Raw genomic sequence first — 590 nt, forward strand, 5'->3', positions numbered from 1 at the left:
GGGACGGATTTGGACATTTATCTCACCGATTTGGCTGGCTTGAATTTAGAATAAAAATTTGGATTAGAAGCTTTAGACTGAGATTTGGAAAAATAGTTTATTTTAATTCCAATTTGAAATGGAAATATGAATTTGAACTTAAATGGAAGAGGAGATTTTGGAGAGCCAACGTATTGAAGACAGCCCTTACTAGCGAGATCAGGCCATTACCAGCGATACCAAAGCCATTATCAGCGAGAATCAGGTCATTACCAGTGATACCAAGCCATTACCAACGAGATTAGTCATTACCAGGATACCAAGGCATTACTAGCGAGATCAGGCCATTACCAGCGAATGCCAAGCCATTACTAGCGAGATCAGAACCCTACCAGCCGATACCAAACTATTACCAGTGATACCAAGCCATTACTTAGCGATACCAGGCCATTACCACGATAACCAGCCATCACCAGCAATACCCGACCAACTTCATGGTGATACCCTACCACTTCACCAGGAACTTAATTTGAGAATCGAATTTGATTCGTTAACAGTTGAAGAAGGAATGATACTTCTTACTACGGAGACAAGAAGAGGACGAAGAAGAG

The sequence above is a fragment of the Benincasa hispida genome, chromosome 8, assembly GCF_009727055.1.
Source record: "Benincasa hispida cultivar B227 chromosome 8, ASM972705v1, whole genome shotgun sequence".
NCBI classification, from domain to species: Eukaryota; Viridiplantae; Streptophyta; class Magnoliopsida; order Cucurbitales; family Cucurbitaceae; genus Benincasa; species Benincasa hispida.